The sequence below is a fragment of the Equus asinus genome, chromosome 8, assembly GCF_041296235.1.
Source record: "Equus asinus isolate D_3611 breed Donkey chromosome 8, EquAss-T2T_v2, whole genome shotgun sequence".
NCBI lineage: Eukaryota > Metazoa > Chordata > Mammalia > Perissodactyla > Equidae > Equus > Equus asinus.
In genome coordinates this window covers 63,351,292-63,377,078 of record NC_091797.1, presented here as the reverse complement: position 1 = coordinate 63,377,078, position 25,787 = coordinate 63,351,292, and the positions used below count along the sequence as shown (strand labels likewise).

General features: G+C 37.2%; 1 protein-coding gene across 31 annotated transcripts in view; it reads left to right on the top strand.

Moving 5' to 3' along the window:
- FARS2 (phenylalanyl-tRNA synthetase 2, mitochondrial) overlaps nucleotides 1-25,787 on the top strand; it is a 467,039-nt gene that overhangs the window by 61,848 nt on the left and 379,404 nt on the right. For 12 of the 31 annotated variants that reach the window (XR_011505235.1, XM_070515663.1, XM_014860194.3 and 9 more), the window contains one exon: nucleotides 14,331-14,398. The exons of 15 other annotated variants lie outside the window; for them this stretch is intronic. The gene's annotated coding sequence lies outside the window, so the exon portion shown is untranslated. Of the gene's footprint in view, nucleotides 1-14,030; nucleotides 14,114-14,330; nucleotides 14,399-25,787 lie in introns of all 31 variants that reach the window. 4 more of the 31 variants (XR_011505236.1, XM_070515661.1, XM_070515655.1 and 1 more) reach the window with 1 other exon arrangement.

Below are 25,787 nucleotides of genomic sequence, written 5' to 3'. Positions count from 1 at the left end.
CTCAGGCTCCTGGTTAGATTTGGAAAGTAGTGGAGCCAGGATTCCAACCCAGGACTGTGTCACTCTGGTGACCAGTGACAGACACTGAGCACCTACTATGTAGCAGTCACTGGGCTGGCTTCTGGAAACACAAAGGAGAATTAAACTGCCTTCTCCTCAAGGAAGATAACACATCATCTTCATCAGAATGCTAAGGAGATTCCAAAATGACTTAATTAAAAGCACTGCATAAATGCATGACATTATATTAGGTTGGCAGTGGTTTCCTACCAATATATGAAGTGCTAAGAATCGATAGGAAGAAGTATATGGTTCTAAAAAAGAAATGAGCAGAGCCATAGAAAGGCTAATTGAAAGCATGGAATGTTTGGAAACTCACAGATTTATTTATGTGAAGTCTGGAAGATGCTACTCGAGCAGTTTCTGCCTGGTTTTGATGATTGATGATAAACCTAAAGTAGCTGAGCTACTCAGATTACCTCATGTTGCTTTATTTAAAACCATGCTCTCTCAGAGAACTTACTTTTAATGCACCTGAAGGTATATAATGCACTTCTGTTATGTTAGGTATAAGATATTTTAGAGTCAGAGAGGAAATGAAGAAAACACGGGCAATGTTATGTGGTTTCAACACCGTCTGTCAGTATATTTGCCCATGATATTGTGCCAGAGCAGCTAGTGACAATGTGTGAAGGGCAGGTAGGTTAGATGCTCCTCTGGAAAGATGGCTAGAATCCAGACAAGGGGTGAGCTACAGCAGGAACATAGAGGCTCACTATTAAGGAATAGATAAGAGCAGATGTTAGAAATTTGTTTTTATTCAGAAAATGAATAATTTTTAGTTGACTCAGTTCTTAGGTTCATAGACCAAAGCAAGAATGTTATACTAATATTTAGTTTCTTACATGACATCTTGAATTTAATCCAAAATCTTTTTTTTTTGCATTGGTAATTCTAATATGTGCCATTCTACTTTTTGAATTGTCTAGCCATTTGTCATAATCAAATGCCTTTTTTTACTTTTTTGATGGAATTATGTCAGTGAAATTAGAAAAACGTAAAAGATGGGCTTGGAGCAGTGAATATTTAAGTGATACTATGTATTTTCATTTTACTTGAAATGGGTGGTAAGGGAGGAGTAAGAAAGTTGTGTGTAGAACTCATTGTGTGCCAGGCACCTTCCTAGCACCTTTTATATATATATATGTGAAATCTCATTTCATTTGCATGGCATTTATAACTATTTTGCATATGAGGAAATTGTGGTTTTAAGAGATCAAAGCACTTAATAGTTAAGATGGGTTCAGAGTTTGAACCCAGGACTTTTTCTTTCAAAACTCTGGTTTTTGCTAGAGTATGCTGCTCTCTCTGGTTTGAAGTGACTGAATTGCAGTTTATGTTTATGTTTCAACATAGTAAAACATGGAAACATACTCGTAAAATATCGTATGATTAACAAGAGGCCAGCCCTAAAGTCCCATGGTGGTGCAGGAGGAGGAGTTTAGCAAGATAGTAAAACACGAAGTGGTGAAGATGTAGTCTTGTTTTTGATTTACTTATTTTGAGCAACAAGATCACATTAAGTAGATATTTTCAAGAGAGTCCTTAAGTGAATCTAGAAAATGTTTAAAGAAAATCCGTCCTCATTAGGTTTTGATCCCTTTCTGAAGGATATGATTACCTAGAGCAGAGGAGAGTGCCCTTCTGAATTGCTTTTCTCTGTTTATAGCAGAGTTTTAGAAATTCGTTTTGGCGACTGTTACTTGTGAAACTGTGCTGTTTGGCTGCCGCTTTGCTTCTCTTGTCTGAATGGCTTGTTGGTGTTTTGATCAGTCCCAGCCAGGTATTAGACCAACAGCATGCTATGTAAGTGTCTGTTTTGACTGAACTCTGCATCCTCTCATCTTGTTTGTCCACTCTCTGCTGTATCTTCCTTGCTCCTTTCTGGCTTTCCAGACCTGACTGGGCAGTGGACATCCACTTGGAGCCTCGGTTCTTCCATGAGTGCGTTCCCAGTTCTCTGTATTGGCTGCTCCTCCTCCTGCGCCTCCATGGGACTTTAGGACTGGCCTCTTGTTAATCATGTGCTCTTTTATGTATTTCTATATTTCACTGTGAATACCGTGGTGCTCCAGCTTCATACTTTTTAAATTCTTTGATATCATGGATGGTGATTTAAACAACAGTATTTTGCACAAAGTAGAGCTTTAAAAAAATTCTTTTTCTTACACATTATTTAGTGTAACTTTATTTTAGTAAAACTCCCTGACAGTATAAGGATAAAATGGTTTGATCATGTACAGTGTTAGAGAGGATGCAGGGAGCATGACACTCATCCATTGTTGGGGGCTCGTAGCTAGTGCTTGGGAGATCCATTTGACTGTATCTGTTCAAAACACATAAACCATTTGACCTTGTAATTCAACTTTTAGTTTATCCTAAAAACGCTTGTATGTCAACACATAAATATATGTTTACAAGAATATTCTTTATAGATTTATTCATTTTAACCAAGTATTGGAAAAATTTCAAGTGTTCGTCAATAGGGAAATGGTTCAATACATTGCGGGCTTTCATAGGATGGAATACTCTGCAGCACTTAAAAGAATGAGGTAGATCTGTATGCACTACTGGACTTCTATGGAATATCATCAGTGTAAATTCTTAACTGACAAGAACAAGGTGCAGAACAGTATGCTAACATTTGTGTAAAAATTAACTCTGTGGGATGGGTATATACGTGTGTGTGTGTATATGCACACCTGGAACTGTACAGCATGGAAACATGCCTGTAGGGAGGGACAAGAGGCATTGGAAGTTTACTTTTCACTCTTCACCCTATTATAACATTTGGATTTTATTACCATGTACACGATTTATCTATGAAAAGTAGATTAATTTTTTAAAGTCTGATAGTGCAGACTTGACATTCCCAAGTCTGTTGTCTTAACAACGGTAGATGAGATAATATTTGTAAAGGGCTCAGCTTAGTTCCAGATGTAATAGTGAGTATTCAGTAAATGATCTGAGTGGTGGAGATGGTGGTGGAGTAGTAATGATGATGTCAGAACTTTACATTGAAGAACCCCAAATGGCAGAGAATAGTGCGTGTGCCATCCTCTATCCAACCCTAACTTGGGGGTCTGAGTAGTTTTAAAGAGGTGATCTAAAGTGTGAAACATTTTATAGTTCTGGTACTTTGGTTTAAAAATTATGAGTTCTTCTTTGTTCTCATGTATAATATTTCCCTATTTGTCTTTAACATAAAATAATTGTGAATCCCCTAGTATTAGGAAACAATTAGAAAACTAATGTATCTCCTCAGGGGAAAAGAAATTATTCAGTCAAAATTGGCTATCTTGACAGATGAGCCATGTTTATCTTGTGATAATGTGGAACCCTTGTTCACTGCCATGTAGCTCCATCTGTATACAAGCCCTACTTCAAGAAGCAAGGCTTTCTAACTATAAATTAAGATTAGGATCTGATAATGCCTTTTGATGTTCTCTATGATGATTTAATGATTTCTGCGAACTTGATGGAGCTGAATTTGGCTTCCAAGTCATGTGACTTTCTGTTGCTGTTTGACCTGTGAGAGCATCAGTTGCCTGGCATGTGTGACCATACACACATACAAGGTGTAGTTGTCTGAAATGCCTACTTCCAAGTCACTGTCCTCACCTGAGAGATTTTTATTGCTTTAAGTGACTCGTACATTTGCAAATCCCATGTCCATTTCACTTCCGTCCCCATCTGATCCTTTGTGATGATCTAGGCCAGAAAGAGAAGCAAGTGCTCTCCTGGAACCTCTAGAGGGGAAGTGGGAATAAAAAGGAATAAGTGCCAGGGAAGGCTGTGTAGTTAACCAGCACGTGATCACGTGCAGGTGCTTTATGTTGATGTTTTTTTCTTCAGAGTGTTGAAGCTGTCCGGTTTGATGGACTGTATCTGTGAAACTATTAATAGATGTGTTCTTAATCTTTGTTTCTTGCACTTACATATTGATGATGTTTTTTGACCAACATTGAAATCTAAGATTGGTTTAATTAAATGCACAGATGTCATTCAGATTGAAACAGTTTCAAAACTTGTTTCTTCTGAACAAATATACTTAGGCAAAAATGGATATGTTACTGAGAAATTAGTAATTCTAAATAATTTTTCTATAATATTTTAGCAGTGCTGTTTGGTGAAATAAAATTATATTGGGTGATTCAGTGTGTAGAATGTCATGAATGAGTTTTTCACTATTATTTCTGGAGATTTAAGTTTTTGGAGAAATTGTGTGACCAGTAATCAAAGAATGTACAATATTTAGCAAAGTAGAAAGTGAAAAACTTTTAACATTCGATATATAAACATAGACGTCATTTTTATTTAGTCGTATTGTCAGATAGTAAGTGGTAGTACTTATATGTACAATTAGTGTAGTAGGTAGTGGATACTTGTGCCTTTGGGGCAGATGTTTTGCCTTTTACAGTGAAGAGAGGGACAGGTAGATTTTATTGTTCGAACTGTGCTGAATATCCACTCAGAGGTGTTGGCCCCACTTGCTTCGTGTCTTTCTAGTGCAGACTTAGAAAGCAAGGGGCCTATTTATTTCTTCAGCATGGAGCTCTTGTAAGACTTAACATGAAAAATTACGGAGGCATAAGTATAGTTGTACTATTAATTTTCAGCTGTTTTTTCCTATTGTGTTTTATTTTGATTTATCAGATACTATCTCCTTTGGCGTTAAAACAATCCAAAAGCTAAGGTTGATTTCAGACTGGAGGAAAAAAACTTAGTTCTAAATATATCATTCCAGAGTTATAAAATAAAGACAGCCTTTTTCTCTGAAAGAACGAAGATGTGGCAGTCTGATGGTTTTTAAAAATCTCAGAGACTTTATTTTATACCCATGTAACCAGAAGCTGTGAGTTGTTTCAAAGTGTTTCTAAAAGCAAAGATATTTCTTCACATATGTGAGATCTCATAAATATGTGGGCAAATAAGCTATTTTCCGAGGCCCAGATTTGTTTTTGAAATAAAATGTATGCTTGTGTTTCCCAGCTCTGTGTTTAAAATGATGCGAAGAACTATTTATGTGATGTAGGATATTGAAAAGACCATCAGCATTTCAAAGAGCTGATATTCTGTCTCAGAACTCAAGTAAATAGTGGCTGATAATTCACTGCAGAAATTTTTCTCAATTTCTTTTTTAACCTTTTGAGTTTTTTGATGTTTGTAAACATCAAAAGTCTTTTTAAATTTTTATTGGTCAAATTTATGTATCTTTCATTTATTTCATGTACTTCTTTTGTAGAACAGTCATTCCTAACCCAAAATCAGTTAAAGAATTACCACTATTTCTTCTTTTTTTTCCTGTTCTTTTTAAACATTTAACTGAACTCTACAGAACTCTTTACAGTCTGTTTGGCACATGGCATGAAATGAAGATCGGTTCATTTTTCTCCCAAATATTTAGTCAGTTTCTTATCACTATTTCACATATAATCTATTTCTATGTTGGTTTATGAGAATATATATTAACTTTTTAAATATCTTAGAATCTATTTGCCGTGTCAGTTCTTGGGCCAGTTTTTATTATTGTTGCTTTCTTCTTCTTATTTTTCTAAAAATTTCTGGCTCCTGTCACTTGTTTAATTTTTCAAATGAACTTGGGGATTATTTTAAAAATCCTTCTCTTAACTGTCCCCCTCAACCCGCACCAGAAATCCTCCCTACCTTTAAAAATTTCCATTGGGAATTACATTAAAATAATTTGGGTAGAGCTGGCATTTTATACTATTCAATCTTCTCAGACAAAGTATATCTCTTTCTATTATCCTTATCCTCTGATCTTCTTTCAGGGTTCTTAGTAAATTTTTATAATTTGCTTCAAATAGATCCCATTATGTCTCTATTATTATAAAAGATGTTTTTTTCTATTATAACTTTATTTTCTGTTGGTTATTGCTGTGATTGAAAAATGCTATTGATTTTTAAAAGTTTTAAATTGATTCCCTTCACCAAACTATTATTTGTTCTAGTAATTTATCTGTTGAGTCATTTGAGCTTTCTAGATATACAATTGTGTTTTGGCCAAAACTACTTTGGTTTCTTCCTTCTAGTAGTAATATTTTATTACTTTCTGTCTTATGTTCTTATATTGGCTAAAGTCTTAAAAATTTTAAAAATGGTTGGTTGTAAAGTATCTGCTTTCTGTTAGTGGAATGTGTGTTTATCATCTGATGCATGGAAGTCTCGGTTAGGCTCAGGAAGATGGTTTGAATATACAGTCCCCTTTTAATGGTTGGAAGTGCTGATTGCATGAAAGTCATGCTGTAAAGTTGTGGAGGGCCCATAAATGGTGTTGTCATCTTTGTTAAGTTGAATCTTTTCTGGGTCTCAGTTTCCTCTTCTACAAGATGACCAAGTTGGTCTTTGTGATCTTTAAGATTCTTTCCAATGTGATAATGTGATTCTAGTTGGGCTATTCAGCTCCTTACACAGAAATTGAATATTCTTACTTAGATGTAATTTGAACAAGTTTATTTTGTTTATATATTTTTTGGCCAACTATAGATAAGAAACTAGGAATTATCATCATTTATTTTTTACCTTTCTCTTAACTCAAATAATTGAAGGCAGCTTATAGCAAGGATATAAATTTGTAATAAAATATAAAAATACAGAGGACCAAGTAGGGGAATAGAAACAAAAGTGGAGAAGAAGAACAATACAAAGAGATGACGAATATGTTGACCATTAGGGCCAGCAGATGCGGGGTGTAGGCAGGTGGAGAGAGGTGGGGCCGCTGACACAGGGAAGGAGTAGCTCTGCAGCCAGGGTGTGTTGCCTGCCCTCTCTGGCCATCATCCCTGGAGAAGGAGAGGGCCTTTGTCTCTTTAGTTGTCTTGCCTACAGATTCTTGTTGCTCTCCTCTTAAGACTGTGGCATCACTTTTACCCTGAAGCATTTCAAGATGAAATTCACATCCACAGTCCCTTTAAAAAAATAAAAAATGGTTTATTAGCTCAAATAACAAACTAAAACATTGAACTGCCCATATGCATGATGATGCTAAGAATGAGCATTGCTCTGTTCTGAAGTGCCCTTTGCCTTTTTTTCTACAAGCAGCGTGACAGCCCTACCCTTCCATGCCTCCTTTTCAGAGATCTCGCTGCTTGTTTCTGGGTATGTGGTCACCTAAGTGGATGCCTAGATTTCAGTTCACCAAATGTCACAGAAGCTACTGCATTTTGTGTCGTGACTTCAAAGCAAGAGGCATGTCTGTCTAAGTCTGAAACCATGTTTCAGAAAGATGTCTGCAGCTGCATCCTGAGGAGAGATTGGCTGTTGTGGGCAAAGACCTCATTCCCTGTACTCCCCATAAGAGGGGAGTATAGGGAACTCCTCTGTATAGGGGAATGAGGGAACTCCTCCTTCCCTATACTCACTGATCCCATCGCTGCACAGGAAAGGGGACATGGAAACAGAGACAGTAGAGGGCATAGGAGACATTACAGGACTAGAGAAGAAAGGACAGGGAGCTGTAACAGATCAAACTGACTTGAAGGAGGGCCCTGAGTAGGTAACAAATCCCTCTTTTATGTTCAAGGTAGCTGCCTGGCCTCCTATGTCTCGGGTAACCTGTGGTGTCCTCTTGAATACACTCTACCTCCCTCTTCTGCTGGACTGAAAGGCGGTTCACTGGCAGTTAAGCTGGTGGTTTAGGGAGGAGGCAGCGAGTGGTCACAGAGGCAGCGCATCTCCTTGAAGCCTTCCTCTGTATTAAAGGATGTGTTGAACCAAATGACAAACTCTGCTCAAGAGTTTGTGCTTGGGGAGAGTAAGTGGACTTGGTCTGTATAACTGAAATTTATCCAGTATCCAATTCAGTGGAAAAACTATGCGCTTTGGAGTTAGATCTGGGCTTCTGATTCTTACCCGTACCACGTTTTTGCTATGTAACTGTAGAGCCTCATTTTCTTTTACTACAAAGTAATGTCAGTCTTGAATTATGATGACTAAATGAGATAATGTACATGAAGTGCCCAGTTAGTGACTCTAATAATAATAATAATGCCATTATTATTTTTAAATTTTTCATCTGTTCTTCCACCAGACCTTTTGCAAGAGATGTTAGTAAAAAGATAAGTGTCTTTTAGAGATGTTCTTCTTTGATCTGAGATAGAGGTGAAAAATCTTAAAGGCGAGCTGCTATTTTGCTGTTTGAAAAATATCAGAAAGACCCAGGAGTGTATAGATTGTAAAACTTCTAGCTTACCAGAGTATGTTTGACAGGGGTGTGACCTCACTCCCAGGTAAACTGATTTAAGAGAGGCATCTTGACTATACCAAAAATTAACTCCAGGACTCCTTTAAATAGCAATTTACCGACAGCTTCTCAGACACACATGTATGAAAGAGGTCCACATGCCCTTTGTTCAGAACAGGGAAAAGAGATTTAGAGAGGAAAGTAATTTCAGTTTAGTGTTTGAATTTTGTGTTTGAGAATAGCAGACAATTAAATGCTGTAAAGTGGTGCAGGAAAGTGGCTTGAACTTTAAGAATGTTCCTTTTCCTCCATTGTTCCACTTTACTCTGAGATTTTCACATTTATATTAATTATTTCTATAGTTCATATTAGGTTATACAGTAGAATCTGAATTTCAAATAAATGTCAAAATTAGAAAATAGGCCTATAATCTTTCACAGGCAACTATGAAGAAAATGGACTTTATGTTTTTGAAGCATTTTGTCATATGAAGAAGCACAGACCTTATTTTTCAAATACCTTGTCACCAAAATAACTAGAAAATCTCATTAAAGACTCTTCAGGGGTGCTGGGGGTTGTGGTAGGACGTGGTGGTGTGGAAGAGTGAGCAGTGGGCTGACAGTGCCTCACGAGCCTGGGTCCGATCCACCTGGAGCTGACTCCTGGGGATGGCCTGTTACCTGGAAGTCTCTTTCCTGGCTGGACCCAAGTTTCTGATCTGGAACCTCACGATATTAAACCAGTTGTTCTTCAGTGTCCTCTCCAGTATTCTAATTCTGTGAGTATATGTATGAGACACCACCCTGCATATTTTACCCAGCCATTCCTGAAAAAGATATGGGTGTTTTGTTACTCATTGAAGCCCATGGTGCTTATGTGGATAAAACTCATCGTCACCTCCAGCAATGATTTTCTGTGTGTGTGTGTGTGTGTTTTTCTTTGCATCGTTGGAGCCCTTAAAACTATTTTGAGTGAAGTGCTGGTTTATAACATATGTAAAAGAAGAGCAACTGTGATGTCATTAGGGCCTGTGCCCCACTTCCATAGAGTCCTAGGATTTGAAGACTAGACATATAGTATATAGTGTTGAACAAATATAAATAATCCCTGCCACTGTGGAGCTGGTTATCTAGTAAGGATACATAGACGTTAAGCAAATAAACACAAATGCTTTTATATTTATATCTGATGAAGTTCTTTTTATCCTTTAAAACTCACCTTAATTTGATATTTGAAAACCAGTCAATGTAATCCACCATATCAGCAAGCTAAAGAAAATGATATAATCATATCAGTTGATATAGAAAAAATATTTGACAAAATCCAATACTCATTCAAGATAAAAACTCTCAGCAAACTAGGAATAGAGGGGAACTTCCTCAACTTGATATAGGTCATCTATAAAAATCCTCCAGTTAACATCATAGTTCATACTAAAAGGCTGAATGCTTTCTCTCTAAGATTGGAAACAGGGAAAGGATGTCTGCTCTCAACACTCTTATTCAACATTGTGTTGGACATTCTAGCCGCTTAATAAAGCAAGAAAAAGAAATAAAATGCATTCAAATTAGAAAGGAAGAAGCAAAACTATCCCTATTTGCAGATAATGTAATTCTCTGTGCAGAAAATTCCGAAGAATCAAAACCAAAACAAAACAAAAAACCCTCCTGAAACTAAAGAGTGAGTTCTGCAAGGTTGGAGGATATACGTCAACGAATAAAAATTCATTTTATTCATTTTATTTCTGTATACTAGCAGTGAACCTGTGGGAACCAAAATTACAAACACAAAACTAGTTATAATCAATCTCAAGAAAATGAAATACTTAGGAATATATTTAAGAGAACATATATAGGGTCTATATGCTGAAGATGATAAAATGTTTATGAAATAAATCAAAGAAGACCTAAATAAATGAAGAATAGGGCTCAAAGATTGGAAGACGCAACATAGTGAGGATTTCAGTTCTCCCTAAATTGATCCATATGTTTAATGCAATTACTATGAAAATCCAGCAAAGTTTTTTGTTTTCAGTAAAAAATGTCCTTGATGGAATAGTAAAAATTATTAATCTTATTAAACTTCAATCCTTGAGCTGTTGTCTTTTAAATTTCAATCCTTGCTCATTTGTACATATATATATATACAGACACATATATATATATGTGTGTGTGTGTATAAAACATTTTAATTTTGGAACAGTTTTAGATTTCCAAAAAAATTGGGAAGGTAACACAAAGAGTTTCCATGTATCCCACATCCAGTGTTCTGTGTTATTAACATCTTACATTAGTATGGTATGTTTGTTACAACTAATGAACCAATCCCGATATTATTAACTAAATTAATTAGTTATTAACATTATTATTAATTAAAGTCCATACTTTACTTGGATTTCCTTTTTTTTAATATAAGTCCTTTTTCTGTTCCAGAATCCCATCCAGAATGCCACATTGTAATTAGTCATTTTGTCTTGAACTGTGACAGTTTGTTAGACTTTCCTTGTTTTTGATGACTGTGACAGTTTCAGGGAGTACCTGTCAGGTCTTTTGCAGAATGTTTCTCAATTGGGATTTGTGTGTTTTTTTCATGATTAGACTAGAGTGATGTGTTTTTTGGGAGAACAACCCCAGTGGTAGAGGGCCATTTTCATCACATCATATCATGGGTATATACTATCAACATAGCTTAACATTATAGATGTTGATTTTGATCACCTGGCTAAGGTAGTGTTTGCAGTTTTCTCCACTGTAAAGTGACTCTTTTATCCCCTTTTTCCCTACTGTACTCTTTGGACCAGCAAAGACTTTTGTAGAGAAGCTTTTTCTAAAGTTTATATGGAAAGACACAGGTCCTAAAATGGTTAAAATAATCTTGAAAAAGAATAAAGTCAGTGAGATCACTCTACCTGATATTAAAGCCTACTATAGCTACAGTAAACTCAGGCAGTGTGGTATTGGTGGAGGGGTAGACACAGAATAGAGAATCCAGAAAGAGCAATACAATGCCGGAAGGATAGCCTTTTTAAAAAGTGATACTGGAACAATTGGGCATCCATTGGCAAAACAATAAACCTTGGCCTAACCCTCACACCTTGTATAAAAATTAACTCAAAATGAATTATAGACTTAAATTTAAAAGGTAAAACTAAAAATCTTTTAGAAAAAATCATGGGGGAAAATTTTTGGAGTTCAGAGCTTGGCAAATAGTTCCTAGACTTGATACTCAGAGCAAGATCTGTAAGAGAAAAAATTGAGAAATTGGACCTCATCAAAATTACAGACTTTTACTGTGCTAATGATTCTGTTAAGGGGATGAAAAAAGCTACAAGACTGGGAGAAAATAATGGAAAACTACATATTTGATAAAGGACTAGCATGTAGAATATGTGCAGAACTCTCAGAAGTCAACAGTAAAGCAAACAAACACACAAACAAAAAAATAGTACAATTAGAAAATGGACAAAAACGTGAATGGGCATTTCACCAAAGGCCTTGACTTGGCAAATCCGCACATGAAAAGCTGTTCACCATCATTACCCACTAGGGAAATGCAAATTTAAACCACAATGATGTGTCACTTATCAGAATGGCTAAAATGGAAATCATGACAACTTCAAATACTGGTGAGGATATAAAGAAACTGGGTCCTTCATAAATTGTTGATGGGAAGTAAAAGATGTAGCAACTCTGGAAAATAGTTTGGCAGTTTCTTATAAAACTAAACATGCAACTACCATGTGACCCAGCAATTTCATTCTTGGGCATTTATCCCAGAGAAAGGAAAAGATATGTTCACATAAAAATCTGTACATGAATGTTTATGGCAGCTTTTTTTGGTTTGGAATAGTCAAAATCCAGAAACACCCCAGATGTCCTTCAAAGGGTGAATGGTTAAACTATAGTACATCCATATCATGAATACTGGTCAGCAAAACAATGGAACAAAGTATTGATACAGCAACCTTAGTGAATCTCCAGAGAATTAAACTGAGTGAAAAGATGCAATCCTAAGCGGTTTCGTACCATGTGATACCATTTATATAACATTCTTGAAATTGTAAAATTATAGAAGTGGAGAACAGATTTACTAGTTGTCATTAGTAGTGACATGGTGGGAGGAGGGAAGTGAGTGTGGCTATGAAAGGGCAGCATGAGGGTTCCTTGTGGTGATGGAAATGTCCTGCATTTTGAATGCATCAGTGTCAATATCCTGGTTGTGATAGTGTACTATAGTTTTTCCAGATGTTATCATTGGGGGAAATTGGGTAAAGAGTCCATGGGATCTCTCTGTATTATTTATTACAACTGCATCTAAATCTATAATTATCTCAAAATTAAGAGTTTAATAAAAAAATCACCTTAAAAGATAATTTCTTTGGAGAGCTAGGTTGTCTTCTAGCCCTTTGTGTATTTGACATTTAGTCATTGACTCATTCAACATTTATTAGGTATCTACTTTCTGCCAAATTCCCTGCTAGGTTCTGAAAATACAGAGTGAGGACAAGTCTGGATATGTTACCTGCGCATTGGCTTCTTGTTGTTCCCCAGGATAGAAATCAAGAGAGACAACAGACGGGAGTAGAAAAGTAGAAGTTTATTAGCTTGTGCACAGGAGAGGCACAAGAGAGCTGGTGCAGAAGGGAAAGGGGCAGATCACTGGCTCTTTAGGATTGGAGGGCTTTTGTTAGGCAAAGGCTGGGGAGGAGGGCCTTGTTATGCTTGCACCTGTGCTGTCATGTAGCATGCTACTACATGCGACGCATGGATCATTGGCAGCTTGTGGATGCTAGAGTGTGTGTGTGTAAGCCTGGGAAAGTCCAGAAAGTGCTGAGCATGGATCTTGGTGGTCTCGATCTGATTCTCCCAGCTTGTGGATTGGTTAGGGACCTTATCTTGTTAGGCCAGAGGCCTTGCACATGGCCCTGTTTCAGAGGCTGTTTCCTGTCTCAGATATAAATATTTGGGGTTCACTAGCATGTAAGTGGTAAGATATTAACCAGGGAGGATAATGTAGGTTCAGAGAGCATCAAGGTCGTAATGTTCGCTGTATTGTATTCAGTTCCACATGGCTGTCTCTATCAGACTGTGAGCTTACATATAGGGACATCATTTATTCATCTTTGTGTTCCAAGTACCTGCCTTTGTAGCTGGCGTATATGAAGCACTTAATGGAAATATGCTGTATACTTGATTGATTGCATGAATAAGATGAGGTTCAGAACATGCTTACCCCCAAATATGGCACTTTTGCATATTGAAAATCATAAGCTGAAGGAATCTGAAAAAATGACAAAAGCAAGAAGGTCACTCTGACCACCCTGACCCCCAAACCCCTTCTTCCCTGAAAGCAGGAGATAAATCTCCCATGTGAAAGTTGCCTTCTCTGTACCAGGGGGGAGGAATACATTCTTATCACCAGAGATGGGGAATTTGGGGCCAAAAAAATCTATACAAATAAACCTTGTTAAACTAATCCTTATCTCCTAGCTAGTTCTTTGCTATTTACTACCTATCAACTTTAAAATAAAATAGCCAGTTATTTTACCAACAAAATGAGTTTATTCAGGAATGGCAAAAGAATTGCAATTTGGGACATGCAAACTAGGGTGAACCACAAGCAAGTCCAGAGAACTAAGGAGGAGAACTTGCCTTTTTAGAGAAAAGGGAGGATTTTGGAGGGGCTGTTCTAAATGAAAGTTCAGAGTAAGAGTTCACGGTTGCAATGACTCCTTATTGGCTGAGCTGTGGTATTTTCCATTGCCTAGACTTGTTGCTGGGCAAGAAGAAAGTCTTCCTTTCTCCTGGTGGAGTAGTAAAGTAGTAGGCAACTTCCTGTTGGAGATGCAAGGTAAGATCTCTCTCTGTTTGGGGTGATGATGAGTGGTAGGGCTTGAGAGCTCCTCTCCCCCTACAGGCCTTTCTGTCTCCAATTTTAGTTGAGGTTTTCTTTATTTATTTTCACATACCCAAATTAATTAAATTTTTAATTTTTATTTTAATTAATTTTCACAGTACTCCTTTGTCTCATTAATTCTTCACAAATTTATTATTTCTTCATCTAAAAGGTATTAAAGCTTCCTGCTCTGGTCACTTCTTCCAGTCTTTATTCTCTTGTGAAGGCTTCCATATACATGTAAGTATTTAACAAAATTTCTATACTTTTCTCTTGTTAATCTGTCTTTGTCAGTTTGATTTTCAGACCCAGCCAGGGACTCTAACAGGATTGAGGAAAACTTTTTCCTCCCCTATGTCAACGAAAATAATCCATAGCCAATCTATAAATGAAAATTTGAGAGAGTTTATTCTGAGCTAAAATCTGAGGACCATGGCCCGGGGACTTTCTTCCCGAAGGAAGAAAGGCCACCGAAGAAGTGAGGTATACAGAGTGGTTATATACCCCCAAACAGTATGTTTCACATATGATTGAAATGTCCCTCCCGCAATAGTCACAAGATTGCCCTGTCAGCACAGCGCTTGATGGACACAGCAGGTAGTGGGTCTGCTATCTTGGCGGGTGCAGCGGGAAGCAAGTCTATTGTCTCAAGCTGGGTGGTCACTGGTGAGCGCAGCAATCAGTTCCTAGCCTAAGGAAACATGCTTAATCCTTAAGGAAATGCCAACGCTGGGAGGGGGAGGGAAGTTGCACCTTTATCTCAAGGGCCTTTGTTCTTGCCATAGGGAATGTCTAAAGCAGATATACAATGCAAGCTCAAAGGCCTTGGTCAGGCCCTTTGGGAAAGACAAGGTCAGGCCGAATTAGGTTTACACCAAATGGCTTCCTCATATACTCCAGTGTATCCTATTGGAGTCACCTGTAAATACATGCTTTAGTTTTTATGAGGGCAGTAAACTAATGACCAAATAAAAGAACTGGATAGGGAGATATAAAATTAGTTTTTTTAGATTGCAGTAGCATATTTTTTCACAGTACTATGAAACAGCTACTGTTTGGTGGATCTGAAATTTAGCAAATCCAGAAAAATCAACATCTCCAAAAAATATATTTCTGATATATTCCTTGTAATAGCTTACGGAAGATTTTCAGAAGTACCTTGACAGAGTATTGACAGAGATTAACCAATCCTGCACAGCCAACTACACTTCTCCTCTTCCCCCATTGCAGAAGCTCAGTGCATGAAAGCAGGGTAGGGGAAATCAGGTGGAATGCCATAGCCCTAAACTGCTGCTCATTTCTTTATATGCTCTTCTAGTAGTTTTTCTAGGATAAGATACACATAAATATATACAAAATAAAGGTAGTATCGTGTAAATATATAATTTTTTAGCTGCTTTGTCTATTTCATGACCATTGCCCAATGTCAAAAATTATTCTTGATTGCTGTCTTCTCTCACTTCATTATACCATATTTATTTCACAAGCCCCTTAAAGTTGGGCACTTCACCTGTTTCCAGGTGGGAATACTCACTTTTTCTTGTTTTGCCTTATTCAGTCATTTAGAGGCAGTACACTTTTGCAATCTTTATAAAAAGACAAGGACAGCATTTAGTCTAACAGACTAAATCTCTAGCAATAAAAATTTGAAAACAGTTTTTGTTTTTTTCCATTTTCATGGTGGCTCATTGACTACCGTGATGTTCTTTGAAGGTAAGTTTGATTTTTGGGAGGGAGCCTTAAAAAAAAGGTGCTTTTTCAGAAGATTAGCATTGATTTTTAAAATCTCCAATAATTAATGTATGTAATGCCCAATCTGCTCAAGTATTTGCTTGCCACTGTGTTGGTGCTTCTGCTTTCTTTGGGTGAAGGAAGGTACAGGTGGGATCATGGAAGGAGCACTAGATGATGAGTAAAGGAGAATAGACGGCCTGGCCTATAGTTGGCCTGGTGTCTGCAGAGAAGGAGTCTCTGGGCCCTAGTATTCTCATCTCTTATGCGTCATGGTTGGTCTAGCTCATGTTCAGGTTCCCTTTGACTTTAAATCTTACATTTCTTTTGAAATGTAAACGCTTTCTTAGCTGGCCTCTGAGAGAGCCATCCTTTCTAATGTTGGAAAGTCTGAAAGAATGAAGTCCAAAGCAGCAGAAGAAACCAGGCTTTTGAGCTCTTCCTCTTTGCAGCTTTGTATTTTTTTTTAAGTGAATTCTTTTTTTTTCCTTTTTCTCCCCAAAGTCCCCCGGTACATAGCTGTGTATTTTTAGTTGTGGGTCCTTCCAGTTATGGCATGTGGGATGCCGCCTCAGCATGGCTTGATGATCGGTGCCATGTCTGTGCCCAGGATTCAAACCATTGAAACCCTGGGCCACTGAAGCGGAGTGCGCAAACTTAACCACTCGGCCACGGGGCTGGCCCCTAAGTGAATTCTTATAACAACAGTCATACACATGTATTCTAGTCTAAGCGATAAAATATTTTCCAAATCTCAATATGTTAACATCTCCATATTATCCAGAGATTAATTTTCTACCCAAATGGCGCACAGCTCAGGTCTGGGAATTAAAATCCTCTAAGAAGAAAAAATGGCCGTTTTAAACCTCTGTACCCAGCCTTTTTGATACTTAGTATTCAATTCTAATGAGCTTAGTTATTTTGCTGCAAACTCAGAGAGCATGGCAGAGCATCAGTACTATTAGGGTGGTGGTGAAGGACTGATGGCCAACTGAAATCAAAGAAAGAGACAACAAAATTCAAAACACTAAAACGTATGATTGCACAGAATAGCAACATCTTTTCCTAAAGGATGACTGTCGTCATTGAGAAAAGTTTAAATTTTGTTTATAGCCTCTGTTTAATAGTATAGTAACATTTCACAGTATTTCTATACCAGCTTTTACTGGCATCGGAATCACCTTGAAGGCTTGTTCAGGCACAGACTTCTGGCCCTGCCCTAGAATCCCTATTTCTTGGGTCTAGAATGGGGCCTGAGAGTCTATTTCTAACAGCTTCTCAGTTGACATTGATGTTGATGTTGCTGGTTCTGGGACCACACTTCAAGAACCACCATCCTATACTAAATTATTTTGTGTTGTTTAAAATAACATGTTTAAATTTCCTGGAAAAATTAACTTAAATGTAAAGCTTGTTCCTTACTACATGATTATTTCTAAAATTCTTCATCTTGTATTCCTTTAGTGGGAATTGAAAGCCTAAGGTCATGAAATTCTTTTGCTTTTAAATAATTCCCTTTCCATTCTCTCCTATAAGAGTCTGCTCTCAGTTTCCTCAATGTAGAGAAACTCCAAATATTTGTAGTTTTCCATTTTTGAATTTATTTGTGTCTGCTTTCATTCTTTCTTGTTCTTAATATTTTGTTGTCTTTTTACGACTTGAATTTAAAGCTTAATTTTACTTTTTTTAGATGATGAATACGTTTAATGCTATTTTCTCTGAGCATGAGTCGTGAAATTTTCTGTCTCCCTCCCTCTCTCCTTCCCTCCCTCCCTCTCTGTCTCTCTCCTTCTCACACACACACACAAACACACACACACACAGACACACACACGCATGCACACCAAAATTCAAAAAGTTATATGGTAAAAAAATAAGTTTTTCTCCCACCTTTGTCTCCCAGCCATTCAATTCCCTTTCTTGGAGCCATCTACTGTTATCAGTTTCTTGACATAGACACAATCCTTATTCACAGATTCTGTATTTATGAATTCACCTAATTGCTAAAATTTGTTTATAACCTCATAATACACTCTTGGGGTTTTCGAGATCATTTAAGGACATGTGCAGAGCATCAGAAAATTTGAGTCTCATCTGAGGTTGAAAAAGGGACCCTCTGCTTTCTTGTTTCAGCTCAGACTGTAAACAAGTGTCCTTTTTGCTATTTAGTGCCATGTTTTTCGCATTTTTGTGCTTTCTGTTGATCATTTTCCTGTTTAAAATGGTCCCCAGTAGTACTGCTGAAGTGCTGTCTAGTGTTTCTAAGTGCAAGAAGGCTGTGATGTGCCTTATGGAGCAAATATGTGTTAGATAAACTTCCTTCAGGCTTGAGTTACACTGCTGTTGGTTGTGAGTTCAATGTTAATGAATCAAAAGTATGTATTAAATAGAGTGTCTTTAAACAGAAATGTGCATAAAATAAGACTGTGTGTTCATTAGTTGACAAAAATGACCAGCGGTTCTCAGCAAATTAACTCTGTATTTCCTTTAGGAGCAATGGTTCAGTGTTCACTAATTCAGTGTTCGCAAAGATGTTATAGATCATAACTGCCATGAATAATGAGAATTGACTGTGTATTATTTTCATTTCCTAAATATTTTGCAATTTCAATTAAGTGTTTTCACGTACTAGCTAATCCTCACAGCTTACAAAGCTTAGGAAAATGCAGAACTGTCTTTTTTATGGGAGAATTTTAGTAGAGAGCACAGTATGATCAGGACTGATTGGGCTGATAGAACCATGATATGTGGGCCTAAGTTTCATTCTTCTGCCATCTTGCCACTAAGTTCAGAATATGCTTTAGCATGCACTTAAAAACCTCCTCTGAATTAAGAATTGAAGACTGTTGTTTGATTTCTATCCTTGTAAATGACTTGCTTAATGAACTTGAGTGCTATGCTTTGGTTTTCAGTCTACTTTATCATTACATCTGCTATGGGGAGAGGATGAAGCAATGGAAATGTCATTATGAGTTGATGAATGATGTCTTTTCTCAGCGAAACAGTGATGTGAAAATATATAACATAGATGTTTGTAGTGGGGTTACTCCTTTTGACTGGGAAAAACATTCCTTTTCAGGACAAAACCATTGTCCCTGTCCTCAAGTAGTTTAAGATTCGGTAGATGGACTAGCATCCTAACTGTTGAGTGCAGGGAGTGTTTTATGTGCGTGAGTGTAGTGTGTATAGGAAGCAGTTGGTAAGAAAGAAGAGAGGGGTCAGTTCTATATGAGGAGAATTGGGAGGATAAGACATGGTTTCATAGAGATAAAACATCTCTGAACTCATGAATCACGTCAATGGGATGGTGTGTTTCAATTTGAAAAGAAAATTCACAAGGAACTTGTCAGGACTGTACCTATTGAAAAAGCAAGGTAGGCCAGTAATTATCAGGAGAGGGCAAGCAATAGAAATGGCAGAGGCAAGAGGCTTGAATCCTGATGCTGCCATTCAGTACTTTGTCAGTAGGCATGACTGGACAGATTGTCTTTCATAGTGTTGTCATGAGGATTAAATGAAATAAACAATAAAAAGAAGAATAAGGAAAGGCTTTAGAGAGGAGGTGATATTACATCACCATTTGTAGATAGAGAACTATTTCAGGCTGTTAACCTCTACTTATTAATTGTGGAACTAAAGACTGGCAAATTCTTTGTGTGTTATCATTTACTCTTTCCTCCACTAGAGCCAAGACTCCAGGATTTTATATGCAGCAACTTTATTTGGAGACTCTTAGATAAAATCGGTTTATTTAGAATGTTTAGGAGAAAATAATTTTTAACCTGGAGGCTATTTCTTCTATGTAACAGTAATATTTCTAATTGCCTAAAATAGTTTTTAATATGCAGTTTAGTGAGTTGATTTAAAACAAGTTTTAATTTTACTTGCCGTAGCCATTCTGCTTGCTAAATTATTTCTGGGTGAGAACTTTATTTTTTTTCACTAGCTGAATATTTTTTGAGACTGTTAGGTACCTGTACATAAGTATGATTATTATACACTTATTTTAAATGCTGAATTTCGTGGATAATTAACTATGTTGTCATTCTCTATAGAATATGTAGAACTACAATAAATACTTTCATTAAAAACAAAACTGATAACTAGTCAGTTGATCTAAGTGAAGATTAGCTAGCAGTTTTGATGTTTCACTTGACTTTGATGAGATGCTGCAGAGCATAAAGGATGAGTTTGGTACTTTTGTTTTATAGTGTGTGTGTCTAATTTTTACATGCTTTGAAAGGATTTGTTTCCCTGGCATACTTAGGAAATAGTCATTCATACTAAGATATGGGTAACATGAACTTAATTTTAACTGATGATACTTTTCTTAAGTGAAAAATAGTGACAGAGTGGTTGGGAGTCCACCTGCAATTCCAAATATGGTGATATCTTTAGACACTTATAAATCAATCTTCAAATTAATTTTGCAGGGTCTTTGGTCTGCAGTCATTCCCTCATGCATTTGTTTAATTGCAGATTTTAACCTTTTGACTTAGGGCAGCAGAACTGATTTCTCTTGGAACTGAGTAGATGATTTTGTTTTAAAAAGCCTTTAAAAATTGTATTTTTCCATTTATTTTTGTGTCCATCATAAGATAGTTTTCTCTTGAGTACTCCTTTATTCTTGAATAATTAAGAAGATCCCAGTGTGACAGACATTTTCAAATCTCCCATTCTTGAAAATATGGCATTTATTAGCAGAGAATGGTATTGATAGTCATTTCTCAACTGAAGTATAGTGATGAAAAGACATCTCTTCTGAATGGGAATATGGCATTGTAGATTCAGATAATGGTTGTGTTTAGAATTGCTTTCCCTGCTCCTTTTTCCCCCCTTAGACTTAATTTTAATAAAAGACATTATCTACACAAAAAGTAACTATTACAAAAGAAGACTGAAGTGTCAAGGGATTCCTCGGTCTCTCTGATCTGTATGCCCTGGCACTGTCTCTCATCGGGCTGCCCTCCATGTGCAGCTGCCAGGTTCTTGCATAATTGTCTTGACAAATGGCATACGCTTTAATACTGCAACTGGGCCTGTGCCAACCCATGGAAGCCATGTGCCCCAGGCAGCAAAATCCAGTGCCAATTTCTTGCTGGTAGATTTAAGCCATACCTTAAACACATTGTTGAAACCAATGAGGGATAAATAAATAGTCATTTGAGGTAAAAATCACTTATATGTACCCATGCAAGGTAAGAGCATTTGTGAATGGTAAGGGGCTGCTGATGTTTCTGAATGTAGACACTCTTATGTGCTGGAGCTACAGCTTCCTGCCTTGGGGGCTTCCATTTCGTTCCTTATATGCTCCAGAATCAATCCAAAAAACACGTTGCATGAATCCTTAGAGAAAAGAGTATTCACTTTATTCTCTTCAATGCTGTTAAAGTGCCCAAGGTAGAAAAGTGAGGTTGTTGTTATCAGTGCCTACAGTCATTTCTAGAGATTAGGGACACCAGATGCTGTGAAAAATAATAATTGTTTCTAAATGGACAAAACTCAAGGAAAGAGTGTGGAATGCTCTTAGTCCAACTGTGTGTTAAAATGTTCTCCCAGGCAGTTCATATTACTGCAGGTTAGTGATTTTAAAACACAGTGTCCATTTGACCCTATGTTGGTTATTTTCTAGTGGGAGAGATGTACATGTCCACAGATAATTACAAGTAGGTTAATTTGGCATGAAAGATCTGGATATTTCTATTTGAAACATCTAGATTATTTATATTAATTTCAACCAAGCCAGCAGGAGGTAAGGTTTCCTGGTGCCCAGTTAGTTCCACAGTTTGTAGAAACAGTATCTTCTCCCTTCTGCACATCCATACTGGACTCTTGGTGACATTATCCTTTGTGTATTACACAAAAACTGTCCCAGAATAACGCCCTAGTTATTCTCTGAGGTGGACCCATCTCTAGATAACATGTGGCCTTCTCTTCATGACTGACTTCATTTGCATGTGGCCTTTTTCATTCTAGTCTCACTCTTAGGAGGAAAGAGCTCTGGCTGGGGTAACCAGGACCAGGACCTGGGCTTGTTGAGTTTAATTTGTAAGACTTTGTCCTATTTGACCAAGTTTCAACTGTGTTCTTTGTTTTTCTGACTCCTTCAGTTTAGGTAATGTAAATGTTCTGTAACCTAATCTTCTCAGTTTCTCTAAAATGTATAAATGTACTGATTATAGATTTTCCTGAATTCAGAACAGACTTCTACTAACATAACATATTTTATTTCTCCAATGTATTAAGTTAAATTTCCCCCCCATCAATGTCACCTATGAGGTACGTGAAATGAAACCACTTTAATTGAATGCAATTACTGTTTTTCTTGTAATTAAAATTCTAATACATCTATTAATGTACCTATGTTAACATATCAGACTTAAAGAAATGCTATTAATGGAAGGACCCAAAATCCTGGGATCATTCCCCAAGACATAGGTTCCTGAGAACTGAAACATGGTGTGTGTCCTGGGAAGGAAGTTAAGAGGAGGCAGGAAAGGTAGTTTGGCATTGGGCTGTAAATTAATCTACACTTAATATTGTGGACTGTTAAGGGTTTGACAGCAGAGAAGTGACATAGTTACGTCTATGTTTTAGAGGGACCTCGTTGAATGTACAGTGTGGGATGGAGGTGAAAGTGGAAAAGCTAAGAGAAGGGACCAGATTAGGGGCGAGCTGCTCAACTGAAATGGTAGGATTAGGACCAAGGGAAGTCTGGGCCCACAATCTCTTGTTTGCAATTCCAAAATCTGAAAAAGCTCTGAAAACTGAAATCCTTTTCATAAATGTGGTGCCAAAACTGATTGGTCAGTAAAATCTTGGTTTTATATGTGAATTATTTCACTGCTGGTACTGGTTATGCCGATCTCTGTTGTTTCCTGATACTTTGTTGGTTTTTTGTGTGTGACTTTGAACTTAATTGCACTTAGGAAATGTAAAAGAAGAGTTAGAGACAGCCCTGTGGGTAACTGTCAAAAGACCTGAAAGAATCTATTATTATCAATAACACATAAAATAGAATTATTATAAACCTGATTATGTTATGTTTGTGAAGTATGTTATATATGTGGGAGCCCCACCATGTACAACCTAGAGAAACAGAAAGACAAGTTGTGGAATTTTTACAGGGATAGTGATGACCAAGTACTAGTAACAAATAGGGAAATGTTACATAGCCAAAAGAAGTGCAGATGTGACTATGCATTAATAGATTGGATTGGACAGTGAAGAACTGAAAGTGTGCCACTGACTGGTTTATTGTTTATGAAATAACTTGGAATATACCACAAAAAACTGACCATCAAAGGTAAGTATAAATATTCGGAGACTGGCTGCAGAAATTTAAAAAGCTTCATGGTGTACAGTATCTGAAAGCCTATCGTGAAAAGCTTTGTTCATCAAAAGCTAGTTTGAAAATCACATTGATGAATTTGCTAAGGTGATATTCATTGAAAACCCTAGTCCTCAATAGACTTTCAGTGTAGATGAAATAGCATTGTACTGGGATTAGGTTTCTAGAAAACAATAAGGATGACCAATGAGAAGACATCACCTGGTTTTAAGGATGCTAACCATTGGGCAGCTCTTCTTGGATATGCCAGTCCTGCAAGCACACTGAAGATAAAGTTGGTAGACAGTGGGGGGAACCCTACTTAAATGTGTTTGTAAGATACATGCAATTTAGTTAGGCATTATTTATATAAGAAAGCAGAGGTGACCAGAGAAATATTTTCTGACTAGTTCAATACTCTATGTACGAACAATACTAGCTCACTAATGATAAGCTGGAGTGGAAGAAAAGTGAGATTTTTTTCCTATACAACTCTTCCACACAGCCTTACTTTTCAACTTCTTGTGAAAAATAATGTTTTTGACTTTTGCCTAACCAATGACATCTGTAATTGAGCCTGATGACCAAGGAATTTTATGCTCCCTGAAGAACAAGTATACACATATTAAAAAATAGAACAAACTGCATGCTTGCTGTAGTTAATAGATTCCTCAGGTTCCAAAATCTTCTGAAAGAACTCAGCCTTAAATATGCTATTTATTACAGTTGCTAATACTTCAAATGAGGTTGATAAACACTAACAAGTGCTTGGCACTGACCTTGGATTACAATGATATTTGAAAGTGAACCTGCAAAGAAGACATTGAGGGACTGCATATCACTAATGAAAAGATTATGTCACACTTCTTATGCCAGAAGTTGATCAGCCAGATCGGTAAATAAGTTGAATAAATGCTGAATTTGATAATGTTGTACCTTTTGTGTATTCCTTGAATGATAGGGAAATTGCTGGCATGATATTAAATTCAGAAAGACGTGAGGAGAGTAGTGATGATGATGGTGACATGAATGCAGATGTGATAATGTGATTTATAATAAGAAATATACATTTGGTATTCATCCATTGTTCCTAGCACATAGCTCCTGAAACCCTTGTAATTTCTTATATAAGAGCCATAGGGAGATCTTTTGTTATAATGTTCAGTTTTGTTCCCTGTTCCCAAAATAACTCCAGAGCCATAAGCAAAATAGATATCTTTTGTTATTTGTATAACAAGCCCTTTTCTACCATAGCTGAGTTTATGTTAATAAGATGATTTGTGGCAAGCCCCTAGATAACTTGGGGATGGGGACTGGTTGCCAGGGGAACCACCCAGAACTTTGGGGGCAGGAAAGAAAGGTTGGAAATTGAATTCAGTTACGAATGGCCAATAATTTTATCAATCATGCCTCTAATGAAGCCTCCGTAAAAACCCAAAAGGACATGGTTCAGAGAGTTTCAGGGTTGATGAACACTTGGAGGTGCTGGGAGGGTAGTGTGCCCAGAGAGGGCATGGAAGTTCTCTGCTCCTTCCCCATACCTTGCTCTATGCATCTCTTCTATCTAGTTGTTCCTGAGTTATATCTTTTTATAATAAACCAGTAATATAGTAAGTAAAATGTTTTCCCGAGGTCTGTGAGCTATTCTAGCAAATCAATTGAACCCGAGGAGGGAACTTCTGATTTATAGCCTGTAGATCACCTGGACATTCTGTTGACATCTGAAGTGGGGAGAGAGGGCAGTCTTGTGGGACTGAGCCCTTAACCAGTGGAATCTAAGCTTTCTCCAGGTAGGTAATGTCAGAATTGAGTTAAATTGTAGGACACCCAGCTGGTGTCTGCAGGGAATAGGAGAATTGCTTGGTGGCGTTGGAAAACACACATCAGAGTAGGTGAAAAATCCCTGTAAACACTCTAGTGAAGAATGTGCCATCAGTTAATTCTGGCCTGAACAGTGAGTGTGCAGTGGTAATAGTGAGGAAGGGGTGACTCAGCGGAAGAGAGCCTGCTTGGACAGAAGCCCATGTTAAAGAGACGTGAGACTGGAACAAGCCTTTTTACAGGTTGTGTAGCAGGCTAGCCCCTTGTTAGATGTCCAGATTGAGGCTGGTGAGAGCATCCTCTGGCAGCCCCCTGTAATGAGCTGCGTATATAGCATAGCTGTTAGCTTTGTTTGAACTAAGTTTCAGTGAATATTTTCCTTAGACATAAATATTTTTTTCTTACTAAAGTACAATGTAACATTTTAGCTTTAATCTGTATTAAAGACTTCCTTAATGGGGTATAAGTGAGAAACATTTATTTGGTATAGGATCCAGTATTATCAATTTCTGAGAAAGTATGAATGTCTCGGGAAAACAGCATTGAGTGATTGGCATTGTGCTTTGGCAGTTGATTTATAGCTAGGGAAAGAAAATTGGAAAGGCAAAGAAGTTTTTTGTATGCCAAGCATTCCACCTGCATTGTTATCAAAAAATAATTGCTTAGCTCGTCACTGAATGCAGTTAATTAAACTGTCTATGGCAATGTTATGTTTATACTGGCATGTATTCTTGATATAAGTGGGTT